Source organism: Pipistrellus kuhlii, unplaced genomic scaffold (genome assembly GCF_014108245.1).
Source record: "Pipistrellus kuhlii isolate mPipKuh1 unplaced genomic scaffold, mPipKuh1.p scaffold_m20_p_2, whole genome shotgun sequence".
Classification (NCBI taxonomy): domain Eukaryota; kingdom Metazoa; phylum Chordata; class Mammalia; order Chiroptera; family Vespertilionidae; genus Pipistrellus; species Pipistrellus kuhlii.
In genome coordinates, this window is record NW_023425515.1 from 54,178,391 (window position 1) to 54,195,574 (window position 17,184).

Here is a 17,184-nt window from a genome sequence, read left to right on the forward strand (position 1 = left end):
ACAAAGAATTGCTGTGAGAATTTTAGTTTGGCATTAGTCCCTTTTGTGGTCAGAAGCAGAAGTGTCGTCTGCATTGTTTTTTCTTGTCCTTGTTACTTAGCATGATGTTTAGGAGGAAACTTTATAGATTAAACAAACAAAACCTTTTCTGCTTCCATTATCCTACAGGATCCTGAAATTCTCATCCGTGGAGCTGACTATAAATACTGGTGAGGCAAAAGTAGGTTTACAGTTATTTGTATGGAAAAATAATACAGTAATCTTACATAATAATAGAGAAACATGTAAATTGACCATACCTCCACTATGCCCACAGCCAATCAGAGTGAGTATGCAAATTAACCCAACAAAGATGGAAGTTAATTTGCATACATGCCTGGGTCCTGGGAACCTCCTTGGCACCCAGGTCACTCCCAACTGGCCCATTGGATGGAGGCTTTAGGCTTGGGAAGGGGCTGAGCCTGTGATCAGAGGAGTGGGACATCCTTCTTCCTAAGCCTAAAGCCTGGGGCAGAAGCTAGAGGCTTGGGAAGGAACTGAGTCTGCAATTGGAGGTGTGGGTGGAGGAACTCCTTCCCAAGCCTAAAGCCTGTGATCAGAGATAAGCGGAAAAAATATCAATGGAATCATATCCTCAGGTGAGGATAAAAAGAAAAATAAAGAAATGTCATATCCTATGAAAGAAACATTTTGAAAATGCTTAAAGAAAGTTGTCATTTTTTCATGGTGAAGGGACTGGAGTTCATGTTGATGAAAATACCATGGTGATGGGCAGTGGCTGCAGCAGCGGGGTTATAGGGCTGGAGCCTTCCCCTGATCAGCCTGGTCGCCTCCTGCAAAGGGAGACCAGGCTGCAGCTTAGGCCTAAGCCATCAGTAGGAACATCCCCTGAGGACTCCCAGTATGTGAGAGGGGGCAGGCTGGGCTGAGAGACCCCTCCCCAGTGCACGAATTTCATGCACCAGGCCCCTAGTTAATAAATACCAGTACAAGAATGAACTCTGTGTTTTGCAAACTCACATCTGGAAACCTACTTTTTCCCACCCTGTATGTTCTTAGCTCTGTAGCGACTCTCTAAATTATCATAGCTACCACATTTGCTTTGGAGTTTTGGCAGTTTATCACATTTGCCCGTGCGCTTGTCACCACCTTGACCCTCAACTCTTATGGGGCTCTCTCATGGCCTGGGCTCCCTCTGAGTACTCTGGCCTGAACCTTACATCTCATGCCACAGCTGTGCCCTTGCCCAGCACTTTTGCTTTTGTATATAAAATCCTGAGGGAAGATTCAGTTCTTCATGGAAAAGAATGAGAGGAGTAAGCCTCACCATTCACTGTGGAGTATAAACACACTCCAGTTCATGTGGGCATGGCCTGAGAATTTAAGCCAGCAGCCTCTGGGGTGGTCGCTGCTGACAGCACACCCTTTGCTGCAAACCTCATCGGGATTAATAGTGCTTTGCCTCCAAAGCTTCGACCCTTTGCGGCAGTGAGGCTGTCACTTCCCTGGAATTATGGATTCATACAGTGCAGCTGCTTAATTCCCATAGAGAACCAACACAGTTCTCCCTGTCATGCTGAGATGCTCTTTACAAAAGCTCTTTGCAAAAACAGCATCCCCACTCCCAGCCTTCCCTTCTCCTCTACCAGGCATCCTGATGACAATGTGCAACTGTTCTAGCAAAGGGTATAGGGGTGCTGATCCCTTTCATTACTATATCAGGCTGAAACTGTGGGCTCACATGACATCCCGTCACAATTCCATTTTGTCTTTTCTGGCTTAGCTTCTCCAATTTTATTTTTAGAAACCCACATATCAAAGGAGAAACCGAGGGAGATTTTTATGTCATATGGGTCTTCGTAAGAATCTTGAGATGCAACATGCTTTTCTCCCTCCTTACAGTTATGCAGTCTCTTGCTGGAAAGGGCACAGAGAGACCCAGCCACACCTTTCTAACAATGATTACCATCGATTAGACCTGTTATGTCCCAAGAGAAGAAAAAGTCCTCATGTGATGGTGCCCCGAGATGCAGACCTCATTTAGGACATTTTCTAGAGAATATTTGACATGTCATTTAATACAAATGTTGTTGTGACTAGACTCAGAGACCTTTTACAAAGAATTCTCAGGCGATTAATTTTATCTACCATGGTCACTGTTGCTTTATTTCCTCTTCAGCACTCTGACAATTAAGATTTCTTATGAAAGGATTAGTTAATTGGAAATTTAATTTGGAAATACCACACAATGAACATTAATTTCATAGAGAAGCCAAAATATCTTGTGTTGCCAGTTGTGATGTTCTTTACCTGCTCTGTGTGGCTGAAGACTCGGGGTACCAAGCTGATATTCTTCACTGAGGCCCTTGTGGAACCCACTCTTTCCTCAACTTTATTGCCAAAAGCATCCTCTTTAGTTGTTGTTTGGATACCTGGGTAATAGAGATACCTACTGTGTCTGGCCTTCTGTAAGGGGCTGTAGGAGAAGGAAGTTCCATTCCTTTTCTCTGTATCATACTCTCTGACTCTTCTGGTCCTCCCCTGGCTAGTTCCCTCCTGTGTCTGACTTCAGTGTTTCCTTTACTGGCCAGTGTGCTGCTGCTGGTCTTTCCCTGAGAGGCATTCCCAGTCAATTATTCAGCCTCTGCCGATCTCTCTGGTGTGTTCCTATCTTGCAGCCATATTGCATTATGAAACATCTTCATGATGAACAATTCAGTGTAGCATTCAAAATTAAAAACATTCATCCTGAGGCAACTAGGAGCTCTAGTTTATTAGAATGTGCTTTAACAATAATGTGATATTCCTCAGAAGCAGGTTATCAAATTACCGTTTGACTCACTGGGTGGTAGGTTATCTTTCTAGGGACCCAAGGGCCTAGTGACCCTCTCTGAATTTTCCCTGGTTTTCACCTAAGCTCTGAGTTTTCTCACAAGAGCTGATTTTCTATAAGGAACTTTCACCCAACTTCTCTCTTACCACACCTCTTTGAGAAAGAAGAGCCAGTTTGCTTCCTCCTCCTCCTCCATTTGTTCTTGGTGAACAGCATTGTGCTATTGTATTAATTAAGGTTACACTTTACATAATACACCAAGCTCAGTATCATGTTAACGAACAGAACTTTAAAATTCTCAACATTTCTTGAGGAACTCTCTAGGTAATCTCAAATTCTTCCTCATGTTTCTTAAGTAAGTGGCATTCCCTTTATTTACTTATTTATCATTTGTTTGTTGATCCTTAGCTGAGGATATTTTTTCTATTGATTTTTGGAAGAGATGGAGGGAGGGAAGAAGAAGAAGAAGAAGAAGAAGAAGGAGGAGGAGGAGGAGGAGGAGGAGGAGGAGGAGGAGGAGGAGGAGGAGAAGAAGAAAGAAGAAGGAAGCAGAAGACGCAGAAGATAGAAGCAGAAGAAGAGAAGAAGCAGGTGGAGGAGAAAGAGACGAGAGAGAGAGATGGACGAGAGAGAGTCGCGAGACTTGAGCGCTCGCCACCTCGCTATTGTTTGCCTCCCCTCCTCCCCCTGCCCCGGGCTCGGCCTAGACACTTGAATCCAGGCACATGACCCGGAATCAAACCTGCCAGGGCAAGTGGCCATTGCCTTTAAAGAGCTGCTGAAGTCCACCTTTAAAAAGGCAGAGTTACAAAAATGGTGGATGCATTGCTTTCTGTATTTCCAAGACTTCACAGCTCCCATCTCAGTACCCCCAGAGTCCATCCGTGTTGTCATAAATGGAAGGAGTTCCTTTTTTTTGGATGAATAATATTTCATTGTATACATAACAAGTTTTCTTTATCCATTCATTTATCAATGAACATTTATGTTGTTTTATTTTCTTTGAATAAATACTCAGAAGTAGATTTCTGGAACATATGGTAACTGTATTTTAAAATTTTTCAGGAATATCCATACTGTTTTCCATAATGGCTACACAAATTTACATTCCTACCAACAGTACATAAGGGTTCCTTTTCCTTCACATTCTGGCCAATACTTGTTAGTCATTCTAACAGGTGTGAGATGATAGCTAATTGTGGTTTTGATTTGCATTTCCCTAATGATTCATGATGTTGCACATCTTTTCATGGACCTGTTGGCCATCTGTATGTTTTCTTTGGAAAAATGACTATTCAGATCCTTTGCCGAAATTTTAATTAGATTTTTGCTTTTGAGTTATATGAGTTTTTAATAGATTTTGGATATTAACCCCTTATCAGACATATGATTTGCAAATATTTTCTTCCATTTGATAGGTTGCCTTTTCATTTTGTTGGTTTCCTTTTGGTGGGCAGAAACATTTTAATTTGATGTAGTTCTACTTGTTTATTTTTTTTGCTTTCATTGCCTTTTAAAAGAATATTTTATTGATTTTTTTTACAGAGAGGAAGAGAGAGGGATAGAGAGTTAGAAACATCCATCAGCTGCCTCTTGCACACCCCCTACGGGGGATGTGCCCGCAACCAAGGTACATGCCCTTGACTGGAATCAAACCCGGGACCTTTCAGTCTGCAGGCCGATGCTCTATTCACTGAGCCAAACCGGTTTGGCTCATTGCCTTTGTTTTGATGTCAAATCCAAAAAATCATCACCAAGACTGCTGTCAAGGATCTTATCACCTATGTTTTCCTCTAGAAGTTTTATGGTTTCAGGCTTGTACTCTAGGAATTATTAACAGTGTCCCTCCTTCACTCTTAGAAGTGCCGTAGTTTGAACAATAAATTGTAATGTCATTCTCCTGTTGTCTCGTAATCACCTTCCAAATTGTTTTATGAGAGAAGCTCACAATCTAACATCAATTTCCCATAGACCTCCACCTCTGCATAGTACCCGGTGGCTTCTCCAGGCTCCTCTATTTTAACAACTCTGCTACAAAGCCTCCGGGAGAGGTATGTTGAGAATTATGTTAGAAAAATCTAACATAAACATATTTGTGATGACAGGTGTGATGAAAAGGACATCAGTTGCCACCACTGTAGAATAGAAAAATCTCTTCTCAGGTGAAACCTCCCCAAGCCTTCTGTGCTTATATACGACACCCTATGCTTATCTCTATTTTAGAATTTACCATACCATACTCAAATTAACTTTGCCCTGTGACTATATTCCTTCAAGGCAGGGGTGATTTCGCAGTTATGTGCACTTTCCCAGGGCCTGGCATAATGTCAGGCACCAGTAGGTGCTGAAAAAAGTGTTGTTCTGAACATTTGTCATGCTCAATTGAGCTCAGGGCTGTTTTTATAAACTCTACTATTGATTGAAGTTTATTAGTATCTACTAGAGGCTGCTGTCCACCTGCATTACAAAACAGATTAATCTCATGTATTATCAGTCATTTAGGCTCCCTACCCAGCCAGTGATTCCAGTCTTCCATGCCTGGAACATTCTCTGGCTTTCACTTTACTTGGAGACATGTGAACCTCTTTCCCTTCTCCCTACTTTTATCTTTTAATATACTTTTTTTTTTTAAAAAATATATTTTATTGATTTTGTACAGAGAGGAAGGGAGAGAGATAGAGAGTTAGAAACATCGATGAGAGAGAGTCATCGATCAGCTGCCTCTTGCACACCCCCTACCGGGGATGCGCCCGCAACCAAGGTACATGCCCTTGACCGGAATCGAACCCGGGTCCCTTCAGTCCCCAAGCCGACGCTCTATCCATTGAGCCAAACCGGTCCCGGCATATCTTTTAATATACTTTTATTGATTTTAGAGAGAATGGAGAGGGAGAGAGAGGTAGAAACATCAATGATGAGAGAGAATCATTGATTGGTTGCCTTTTAATGCTCTTCTCCCCCCCCCCCCCCCCCCCCCCCCCCCGCCAACCCCGGGGATCTAGCCTGCAACCCAGACATATGCCCCGACCAATAATTGAACCATGACCTTCTGGTTCACAGGTTGATGCTCAACCACTGAGCCATGTTAATTGGGCCTCCGTTCTGTTAATAAATCTCATGACACCCCGTGTTCTTGGTCAACTGATCCTAAAGCATGAAAAACAAGGTTTTAAAACATCAACACCTACCTTAGCCAAGAATTTCTTAGTAAGATCATATTAGAGAGTATAGCCAATACTAGAGAGATACTGTTAAGAAGCCTATGTCCAAATCTGTTACCACCTTCCTTCCTTGGGCTTATTGCCACAAGTAAAGCCAATGGCCCAGGTAAAGAGGGTGGTAATAAGCTGCCCCGGCCAAAGTCTTCAGTCTGGAGCCTGCGATAGGAGCTGATCTTGACAAAAGAGAAACCAATTAGAACTTAGAATAATTCTCATTCTCTGTGTGTAATTCTGATAAAATATTTGTAAGTAGAGCTTCACATGTGGTATTTACACTCTGTGGATTTAAATGACCTAAGCTGCTCTTATCTTGCTTTGCAATGAATAATTGAGATTTGGGCATTTCAGGATAAAAAAAGAATGTTCCAAAATCCAAACTGACCATGGCAGTTTTTGCCTTTCAAGTGGGGTAGGAATGACATATTTCATATCAAAAGAAAATATTCATCTGCCCTGCTTCCCTCCATGCACGGAGGCCAAAGGTGAGAAAGAAAGGAAAGCTTCACACTTCAAAGTCTCTGCAAGTTTTTTTGGGTACCAAAGGTTGCGATAACCCATTGTCTTATCATTGGACATAGTGAGTTTTTATTATATGCAAAAGTGAGCAAAGAGCTAAAATAGGGCAGAGAACTGAATTACTCTGCCTCATAAAATGAGAGGAACTGAGATGTAAGATTCGAGGGAAAGAGACAGTTGAACAACAGGTCAAGGTGGTCTGAAGACTTTACAGTACAGGGATAGTTTATAATCTCATATAAGGTATAGGCATTGCTTCTGTGCAAACCCCTCTATTGCCTCAAATTTGTAATAATCTCCTCATGCTTTGGGGGAAATAAAAGAGCAATGGAGTCCCTCATCTACACTGTTCACATTGAGTATAGCAGAGCTCCTTGAACTTGAATGTAGACACAAATCACTAGGATCTTACTAAACTTACAGATTTGATTCACTTGGTTTGGGGTCGGGCCCAGTATTCTGCATTACCAACAAGTGTCTAGACCCTGGTCTCAAGACCACATTTTGAGTATCAAGGGGAGAAGGTAAGATATGCAGGTGAGCTGTCATGTTCAGCAGATTGAGAAATTTAGAATAAAAAAAAATCTTGAGAACGTAAGCTGTAGAGATCCTCAGAAATCTTAGGGGAGAGAAATAGACTGCCTACTTAACATAGCAGAAGGGATGGAATCAGTTTTATTAAATCTCAAATGACAAGGAGAGAGCAGGGGACACTTGTGTTACAGGTAGTGATTTACCTACCTCTTGAGTTTTATGATTGAAAGCTTCCTGATTTGCTTTTGTGGTTATTTTATTTTATTATTTTATTTTATTTTATTTTATTTTATTTTATTTTATTTTATTTTATTTTATTTTATTTTATTTTATTTTATTTTATTTTATTTTATTTTATTTTATTTTATTTCTCCACTGTTCCTTCTTTCCCTTTCTTACTTGAATCTGCATTTTGCTCACATCCAATTCATGGTCTCCACTGGAATCCTAGGAAGGAAAGTCAAGCTTGCCCTGAAAGTGTCACCCCTAATTAATATCCTAGAAGGCCACCCTCTCATTAATATTCAGACCTGGTTTCAGCTCAGATCGTTAATGGGCTCTGTTCTCTGAGGATGGTAATTACGTGTGACGCTCATGTTTCCTGCTCATCTGGGGGAGTGAAGAGCTCTATCATGGTGCTGGCTGGGTTCATCAGAGAGTTAAATGGCATGGCTGTTCCACCAAGAAAACGTCACCTGACATAGTAAACAAACTTTCAATCGTCACCAAACCTGAGGTCACCGAAAAGCCTCAGGTGAGGGTCATGTAACCGCTGTGGGATGAGAATGCCAACACTGCCGTGTCCGAGATCAGTAAACGCTCTTCCTTGTTCTCAGCTCCTCTGGGGTGTTCCCTGGAGGTAGGTTAAGTGCAACAACATCAAGAGCTCTTCCTTGGAAATCAGTGCTAATCCAGGACGCTCTGCATTCTGACTTAGTTCAGGTGAGCTCTGAAATTGTAGATCACACCATGTTTTCAAAAGCCTCATTTTTTTTTTCTTCTTAATTCTCAGCCTTTCACTCTGTTGACCATTCTCCAATCTGGACTTTAACAGCTTCATGTAAACGAGAGAATTTCAGCATACATTCTTATTTGGTGCATATACTGTTGTCTCTTTCTAATTCTCTTATTCTCTTCCACACCTTCTCAGTGGAAGATTAGTTGTCACTTTCCCTGGCTTATATTCACAGGGCCATGTGTTTCACTATATTATGAACCATTCTCTCCCTCTCCTGGATATTTTTCAGACCTCTGGCTATGTCTGACACATTAGAGTGTGGACAGCAGCTTTTCTTGTGTGGCAGATGAGGCATAAAGGTCTGCCATGGAGGGTAGTGCCAGGAATAAGAACCAGGCCAATGAAGAGGTAAGAAACCAAGCAGGCAGACCAGAACATGGGGTTACAATTTCCTGAAAAGCAAAGTAGTGCAAGTGTCCTATCTTCCAGGGAAAGGGTCAGGACATGGGATATAGAAGCCGAAGAGATAGAGAAAAGCAAACAAGAAAACTGCAGTTTATCAGAACAGCTGTAAAGTCAAGCTGTTTACTGAAGCCATCTGTAGTCCCAGGAGTTTATGGATGCTTCTTGCTATTGTCAACTCTGTTCCCTGCAGTGGTTGCCTCTGGACCTGCAGGTACAAGTGAGTGAAGTAACTTGCTAGAGTGGAGGATGGAGTAGGAATCAAGAGCACAAAGAGAAAGGCAGCTCCTGATGGCGACACTATTGTTCCTGTAATTTCCTGTATATCCTGTATCCAAAATTATAGGATGATTTAGGAGTACTGCTGAGTGAAAGGGACAACACCAATCATATTGCAATCCAGATCTGAGAAACATTTATATTGGGCTGGTATGAACTTTATTTCTAGCTCTGAGCTGGATAGTATGAGCAGGCTAGGATCTGTACAAATGGAAGCCCTAGATGTGTGAATCAGATAGTGGGAAATTAATATGAGTTACACGGAGCAAAAATATTGAGAAAATGGAACATAGAAATGAAAGGCAGGCTGCATGGTGGGAGACGGGCTGTCAAACAAAGGACAATGTCAGAAAGCCAGAGGTGGGGCAACCCCAGACTAGATTAATTTAGTCACTCACTAATTAATGTCTTGAGTGGCCAGCATCTTTTCTTCTTTCTGGTCTCCGTGCCCACTGGGGTGCTTTTCCTTTAGGATCAATCCTCCAATGGTGAGATGGCTGCTGCTGCTCTGTAGTTGCCTACAGACATGACATCAAACAGGATTATGAGGACTCATTCTTTCAGGTTCTCCTTCTTTAGAGAAAGTTCCCAGTAGACACCTCATACCCCTTTGGCAAGAACTAGGTTCCTGTTAACTCCCGAATCAATCACAGATAAGCAGAATGAGGTTTCAGTGCTTAACATATATTATGTTGAGCAGAATGTATCCCTTGGGGTTTGGGGGCTGTGGTTGGAGCTAGACTCTTTAAATACCAGAGAGAAGAGGGTAGACTACAGTCAATGTCTATTATAACAGGTATTGAGGGGGTTTGAGAAGCTATCAGAATCAGTCCTTGTGAAGGCCAAAGTTTAGTGTCTGATGCTTAGGCCACATCTATTTCACCGCAGATAGAATGAGTGTTGCTATCTGAATCACTGAACTGGGCTTGTGCTGAAGACCGTGCGTGTTGAGAGGTAATGAGGGGACAGGAGGGAAGAGGCTGCACCCCTAAATCATGGTTTTTGGAAATGGAACCCACCTATTCCCTCTGATGTTGTAGGTTTGTGTCACAGGAGCCTTCTTTTAGAAGATTGCCATTAACCTGGTTCACGGCATAGCTCTACTGATGATCCACAGAAGTCACTTCTCTTGATCCAGTGACTCTTTTGTATGGTCTTGGTTTAAGGACTAATAATGGGGATGCTTGTTTTTCAAATCCCTCTCTCCTCACTAGCTAGATGTCTTCCCGCAGGTCTCAGTCTGTCCAGGCCTTATTTCCTTTGCGATACTCAGGCTCATGTACTTTCCAAGGTCAGCTTTGAACAATGAGGGAATGCATTTCCCTCTGGGGCTTACAGACAGCATCGTGGGGGAGTTGGCAGCAGGATACCTCTTTCATGGCACTGGTTGTTTTACTAGATAACTGCTCTACCAATCTGTTTCCTCCTTATGCTCCTTCTTCCAGGTGAATTTCCATCCAAAGAGGCCAAAGTGAATGGTGCTTTTTTCCTAACCAACTTTTAATCATGTTTTCTACTTACTATTGAAGTGGTTGCAACATTCATTATATTATAGTTTTAGGTTTGGAGGGTGCCTTATTCCTATATCATCCTTTCTTCCCTAGTAACAGTTATACATTCCTTGGTCAAATTCAGTTGGAAATGAGATTCTCCTTATCACATTTTCAATTTCTTTATGTGAGAAAGTCACAAAAGGTACTTTTTATGTTCTGTCTCCTGAGGTTTAAATGCCAGTCTAACCTCTTGTACCCTTGACACATTGTCTCAAGATGATTTGACAAAGGAGACATTTTACATACCATAGGATATTTCATAACTTTAAATATTTTATAACGAATTAAATGTTAATTATATGCTGGTCAGGGAAGAAAATTGCCGAAGTATTTAATTAACATTTAATTTATTAGTCATCAAATATTTAAGTAGCTCCTATCTGAGGGACTTTACCTCCTCATTAGTTGTTAGTAACAAGTTATTCTTGTTAGTTGCTGCAGCTCCTACTACTCCAAGTATGTGTGGCCTTTCTGGATTTCTTTAAAGAGATCTTTGCATACATGCACAGGTAGATCCCGATATAATAAGTCATATTTCAAGATCCTTTTTCTCTCTATGTCTTTCAGTGAGCCCAGTTGATTGCTTCTTAGACATATTTCCCCACAGAAACCCTACATTTGAATGGTACTTTATGCTTTCATTTGCATAAATGACAGTTTGTCTTGTCACTGGTGGAAAACTGTTATGAAATTTGTATTAGGTCTAGTAATAATTAATGTCGTTTCCTAATACTTTTTAAAATCGAATTTATTTAAACAATACAACAAAATTTTTTTTTTTTTTTTTTTTTAAATAAGTTTTTATTGTTCATATTACAAATGTTCCTTCCCCCCCCCACCATTGCTCTCCTCCACCAGGTTCCCACCCCACCCTCTGCCCTTTCCCCTCTCCCCATTGTCCTCATCCATAGGTGCACAGTTTATGTTCAGTCTCTTCCCACTCCCCCCTCTCCCCTTTTCCCCAAGAATCATCAGTTCACTCCCCTTCCATACCTCTGATTCTATTATATTCAACAGTTAATATTGTTCATCAGATTTTTTTTTTAATTTCCTTGGTTTTTAGATTCACTTGTTGATAGTTACGTATTTGTTGTTCATAATTTTTATCTTTGTTTACTTTCTCTTCTGAAAGAACTCCCTTCAGCAATTCATATAATTCTGGTTTGGCGGTGATGAACTCCTTTAGCTTTTTTTTATTAGTGAAGCTCTTTATCTGGCCTTCGATTCTGAGTGATAGCTTTGCTGGGTAGATTATTTTTGGCTGTAGGTTCTTGCTATTCATCACTTTGAATATTTCTTGCCATTCCCTTCTGGCCTGCATGGTTTCTGTTGAGAAGTCAGCTGACAATCGTATAGGTGTTCCTTTATAGGTTACTACCTTCTTTGCTCTTGCTTCTTTTAATATTCTCTCTTTGTCTTTTGCTCTTGGAATTTTAATAATGATGTGTCTTGGTGTGGTCCTCTTTGGATTCCTTTTGTTTGGAGTTCTGTACGCTTCCTGGACTTGTAAGTCTAATTCTTTTACCAGGTGGGGGAAGTTTTCTGTCACTATTTCTTTCAGTATGTTTTCGATATCTTGCTCTCTCTCATCTTCTGGGACGCCCATAATTCTGATGTTGGTTCGCTTGAAGTTGTCCCAGAGGTTTCTTACATTATCTTCAATTTTCTGGATTCTCTTGCCTTCTAGCTTCTGTGGAGGAGTGTCTTCTGGCTCTTTATGTTCCAAATCTTTGACTTGATTCTTGCGATCATCCCTCCTGTTTTTAGGACTCTGTAAAATATTTTTTATTTCAGACAATGTATTCTTTATTTCTTGTTGATCCCTTATCATTTCTTGTTGACTCCTTATTAATTCTAGTTGATCTCTTTTCATATCCTCATAGGCCTTATCCATCTTTTCTAGGAAATTCTTGAAAAACCTTATAAGCGTAGATTTGAACTCTATATCCAGACGCTTTTTGTCCTCCAATTCTTTCGTTTGTGATCTATTTTGTTGTCTCATTTCGCAGTTACAGATGGGGCGGGGTTTCAGGGTGGAGCCTGCAGCTTTGGCTTCTGTCAGCCCCGCCCTATGCGGGTCCTTCAGTGCTCGCTGCTGCCGGCGCCTCTGAGAGAAAGGTGCCCTCGATTTTCGCCTGCTGCCAAACAGTCTATGCTCTCCCACAATGAGCCCGGTATTGGGGTTCAGTTCAGTTGGAAGTGGAGTAGGAGGTGGCGTTCACAGCAGTCTGGAGCCCCAGTCTCCTTCCCGTCAGGGCAATCCCCCGGCACAGCCGACCGTCCCTTCTCTGCGCTCAGTGTGCGCGCCTCCGGGACCTCCTTCCGCCTCTCCCCGGGGTTTCGCCTTACAGCCCGGCTCCCTGTGGCTGAGCCTGAGTCCCCGGGGGTCCGGCCTAGAACTGGGGTCCAGAGCAGTCGGGGGCCCAGCACAGTCGGAGTTTTATCTCCTTTCCGCTGGGGAACGCCCGCCAGGCACTCGGCCTCCCTCCTCTCTGGCTCTGTCCTCTCCGCGCGCCGCGTGTCTCCGTACCTTGGGCTTTTCCAGCTCCTCCGCGCCTCCTTCTGGTTTTCTCCTTGCTTTTCGCTGTAGAATTTCCAGTCAGTCAACCTTCCTGTAGTTCTGGGCAATGTCCGTTTTATATTTTAGTTGTATTTTATTGAAATTGTTGTGTGAGGCTGCGGCTAGGTGTTCACCTGGGCGCAGCCATCTTGGATCCCTCTGATCAATGATCAATACAACAAAATTTAATCAACAATATAGTTGCCGTTGTTTTCTACTACTTGTGCCCAACGCTCAGGAAGCATTTTAATCCCTCTGTTGTAAAATTCTTGTGATTTTGATGCAAAAACTTCGGTCAATGCATTTTTGAGGCATTCTTCATTATTAAATTTTTTTCCAAGAAGAAAGTTTTGCAAAGAACGAAACAAATGGTAATCATAAGGGGCAATATCAGGAGAATATGCAGGTTGAGGGAGAACTTCCCATTCCAACTGGCACAGTTTTTCAGCAGTGATTCTTGCAGTATGCGGTCGTGCGTTATCGTGGTGAAGAATTACGCCCTTCCGATTAATCAGCGCGGGTTCTTTTTCTCTTAAAGCTTGGGCTAACCTTTCCAATTGGGCACTATACACTGCACTTGTAATGGTTTGGTTAGATGGTAAAAGTTCATAATGAAGAATTCCTTTAAAATTCCACCAAACACACAACATCACTTTTTTCGCATGCAAGTCAGGTTTTGGCGTGGGCTGCGGAGCCTCATTTTTGTCCAACCATTGAGGCCGCCTTTTCAAATTAACATACAGCACCCATTCTTCATCTCCAGTAACAATTTGCTCTAAAAACGGCAAACGGTTTTGACAAGAGAGGAGCGAACTGCAAATTGTGACTCTTTGATTACGGTTGTTGTCGGTCAACTCATGAGGAACCCATTTTCCAAACTTTTGGACTTTGCCAAGTGCACGCAATTGATTGGAAATTGTTTTTTTGTGAACAATTTAAAGTTGTCGCAAGCTCTTGTTGGGTAATTTGAGGATTTTGCACCAAAAGAGCTTGAAGAGCTTCTTGATCAAAATTGGACACACGGCCTCGACCACTCTTGTCATCTAACGAAAAATTTCCCTCGTGAAATTTCTCAAACCAACGCTGGCATTTTCTGGCGCTAACTGCATCTTGACCAAGAGCACTACAGATGTTTTTTGCAGCCTCACTTGCTTTTCTTCCTAATTGGAACTCGTAAAGTATGCAGTGCCGAATATGCTCTTCATCTGCCATCTTCTTAGCCCTAGTTTTGCAACAAAAACCAAACCAAACACAAACTTTTTCAAGCAAAACTTGTTAATTGCACTTCACACGTTCTGTAGATACCACGTGTTTGAAGGTTATGTCAATACAAGTCAACGCCAAGCAAGATTTTAAACAAATGTTTAAAAACGACATTAATTATTACTAGGCCCGATAGAATGAGTAGAATTACTGCTATCTTGTGGAGTTGGAATCTCAGAGTGTTTGAGTAACCTCCCAATGTCACAGTTTTGCAAAGGTGGAATTGGATCCCATATTTTCTTCCTACAAGGTTAGCTTTGCATCGTGTACAGTGTCAGGTGGTATTTCAGCCTCAGAAAAGTCCTGACAGTTGCTTTCATTAGCCACATTCATCTTTTGTTCCTAATGTATTATGAATGGAAAAGATGGGCTGTAAAGGATTTTCTTGATATATTATTATTTAAGAAAAGTAAAAAATCAATATTTTTATAAATGTTTTATGGACAGAAGACAAAATATATATATATATTGCCTTTTTGGAGCCATATGCTTCTCCATATATTTAATACCTTTGTTGCTTATATTATTCAATTTATTGATTGTGTTATTCAATTCCTTTAGTTATTTGCTTTTTTTCTTCTAGTAGGTATACTCATTTTTGAAAAAAAATATGTTGAATCTTCCTAGTATACTTATTAAGCTTATTTATTCAGTTATGTTTGCATTTTTAATGCATTTTGCTTAGCATATTTACCTGCTGTGTTATTTGGTAACTTTTATTTATATTTTCCCAGTATGTCTTTATGTATTTATTTATTTTAAACCTTTCACTATAACTTTAAGTATGTCTTATAAACTTAGAGTTTTTTATTTATTTATTTATTTATTTTTAGAACAAATCTGATTTTTGTCTTTTGTCTTTTAATGGGAAAATTCAATCACGCACAGTGCAAAGACTGGTATACTTAAAGTTATTCTATCTCTCTTGCTTTGTTTTATATTCATTTACACAGTTAAGTCCTCTTTTTACTTATATGGCTTATTGAGACACAATTGAAGTACATCAAATGCACATATTTAAAAGGCAGTATTTGATCACTTTGATACATGTAAACATTTGTGCAATCATATCTTCACTCAAGATGACAAGCATTCTTGTCACCATCTCTTCACTTCTAGCTTTAGGCAAATACTTCTGCTTGTTGCTAATGTAAATTAGGTTGAATCTTCTGGAATTTTGTATAAATGGAATCATAGACTATATACCCTTTTTTATCTGACTTCTTTCAAATGGCATAATGATTTTGAAATTCATTCATTATGTGTGTGTAGATATAATTTATATTTAAAAATATTTCCATTGTATGGATATACCATAATTCGTTTACCTAATGACCTGTTGATGGATATTTGGGTTGTTTCCAGTTTTTGGACTTTATGAAGGAAACTGCTATGAATGTTCATGTAGCAGTCTTTGAATGGACGTATGCTTTCATTTCTTTTGGGTAAAATATGTAGGAGTAAAATGACTGGGTTATATGGTAGGTGTATGTTGAACTTTATAAGACTCCTCCAAACTATTTTCCAAAGTGTTTATAGCATTTTACATTCTACCCAGCAGTATATGAGAGTTCCAATTGCTCCACATCCTCACCAACACAGAGGATTATAATGGCATTATAGAGTCTATATGACATAACATTCTCAGTTTCTAGTTACTTGATATACAGAGAACCAGGAAAATGTGACCAATTGTCAAAGGAAAAGACAATAAGTAGATACCAACACTGAAATGACCCAGATGTTGCAATTATCAGATAGTCTTTAAGCATCAATTATAACTATGCTCCTTGAGGCCAAAGTCAACACATTAAAATAAATGGAAAAATAGGAGCTCTCTTCAGAGAAGTAAACACTATAATAAATTATCCAAAGGAAATTTTAGAGTTACAAAACATAACATCTAAAATAGAAAAGTTCACTGTGTGAACTCAATGGCATAGTAGAGAGAACAGAGAAATAAGTCAGTGAATTTGAAGACAATCTCATCTGAGAAACAAAGACATAAAAGGCTGAAAATGTTAACAGAGCCTCAGAGACTTGTGGAATGATATCTAAAGGTCTGATATACACATCATGATGGTCCTAGAGTGAAAGTAAAGATATTGAGAGAGAAAACAATTTTAAAAAATAATGGCCCAAACTTCCAAATCTGGGGAAAATAAACTCACATGTTTACAGATTTAGGAAGCTTAGTGAAACTTAAACTGGAAAAACTCAAAGAAAGTTGTGCCTGGATACATCATAGTCTAACCAATGAAACTAAAGATAAAATTCTTGAAGGCAGCTGTAGAAAAGTGACACAGTACATACAGGGAAGCAATGATTAGAATGACTGTGGATTTGTCATAAAGAAACATAGAGGCCAGCAGAGTGAAACGACAACTTTAAGTACCAAAAACAAAAACAAAAAAACCTCCGAAAGAACTTTCAACCCTAAATTCTATGTCCAGTAAAAATATCCATCAACAATGAAGGCTAAATAAATGTTTTTCTCAGATGAAGAAAAGCTAAGAGAATCCATCATTAGCATGTTGTATAATTACCTTGTATCCAGGCACAACTGTTCCATAAGAAATGTCCAGGAAAAATTTCTGGATGGAAGGGTCTTCAGGAATAAAAGAAGAGCAACAGGTATGGCAAAACTCTGCATGAATAGAAACTAGGTTTTTTTCTCTTAAGATTAAAAAAACAAACAAAAACGTATCAATGAAAAGAGCAAAAACTTGTGAGACTGTCAATATATGAAGATGCAACACATAGAGTATGACAATTATAGCATAAAGGTTGGTGGGAGGACCTATATGGTTGGAAGGCATGAAGTGAAACAACATTAACTATTCTGAGATGGTGAGGTTAGCTATTTACATTGTAATCTCTAGACTCTAGAGTCTGGAGCAACCAGACTAAAGGGCAAGACAAAGCAAAAGATACGTAGCCCCAAAGCCAACAGATAAATTTAAATGGAGTACTAAAAATATTTAAATAATCTAAATGAGTATTTG